Raw genomic sequence first — 1,144 nt, 5'->3', positions numbered from 1 at the left:
TTCTATTAGAAACACATACGGTGACCCATGTTAACAGGAAAAAGAAGATCAAAAGAAAAAAAAACACATCTCTAATCCAATTTAGTACACTAGAAATGCTTTGTTTGTGTTCCTTCATTAAACAGGGGATGCGCTCTAAACAAGAAAGGACAAATCCTTTCTTTGAAATGTCAGCCTTCTCAGATATTAATTGGAGCTGAGAGYCTCCAATCAAGAGAACAAAATGACGTCTAGCAAGGTGATTTGTAATGAGTCTGGCATTGTATGTGGGTAAAAGTTTGACTGATTGAAATTACTAGCTGTGACTGACCCAGCTATAAATGTAGTCATTTTGCYCATAATAAGTGCAAACATCCTCATAGATTTCTCAACTGTGTGGTTTGACAATCAAGAGGTTAGAATTCTTGTCGGAAATTATTATGGGAAGCGTCGTCTCTGGTGAAAGATGCGAGCAACTTGACACAATTGCACGACCTGAAAAATTAGAAAAATTTGGATCAATTTTGTTAATGGTATTAATGATTTAATGTTAAATCATTAATACCAGTTTCAGTTGTACTATATACAAGTTATACTAGTGAAGGTTAATGGTTTATTTTAATTATGTAAAGCACTTTGAAATGCCTTGCTGCTGAAACGTGCTATAAAAATAAAATTTGATTGATTGATTGATTGGTGAGCTATTTACTATTAAACCTTTAAACTCAATTGAGAAATGAGAAAAACATAGTTTTTTGCCCTTGAAATGTTCTGGTACCCCTGTAAAGATCTATTAAAGAGTCTTTTATTGCAGTAGCACTCTGAAGCATTTTTAACAAYCCCGAACATGAACATCTGGGCTCATGTCTAGCTCTGCTTTCCACTGCTGTGGCTGTTTCAAACTATTGAAGTTTCGCACTTATTGTAGGTAAGAGCAAATGTAGCTGACYGGATATTTTCTTGAGCAATTTTCTCACTTGCATAGAGCTCGTCTTCATTATGTGGCTCGTTCTCTTGGTGTTCCTCAGTTTGAATAGCAGATAAAATAACWGTGAATATTTATCATATTGCTCAGGGTATGAATAAGTTATGGGTTTCAAGTTAAATTTCTAGACAAGTTAACTAATAAATACAAAAGAAAAAGCTTAAGCTGCATTTTCTTTAT

Source organism: Poecilia reticulata, linkage group LG17 (assembly GCF_000633615.1).
Source record: "Poecilia reticulata strain Guanapo linkage group LG17, Guppy_female_1.0+MT, whole genome shotgun sequence".
In the NCBI taxonomy this organism is placed as follows: Eukaryota; Metazoa; Chordata; class Actinopteri; order Cyprinodontiformes; family Poeciliidae; genus Poecilia; species Poecilia reticulata.
The sequence above is the reverse complement of the archived record's forward strand: the minus strand, read 5'-3'. Positions refer to the sequence as shown.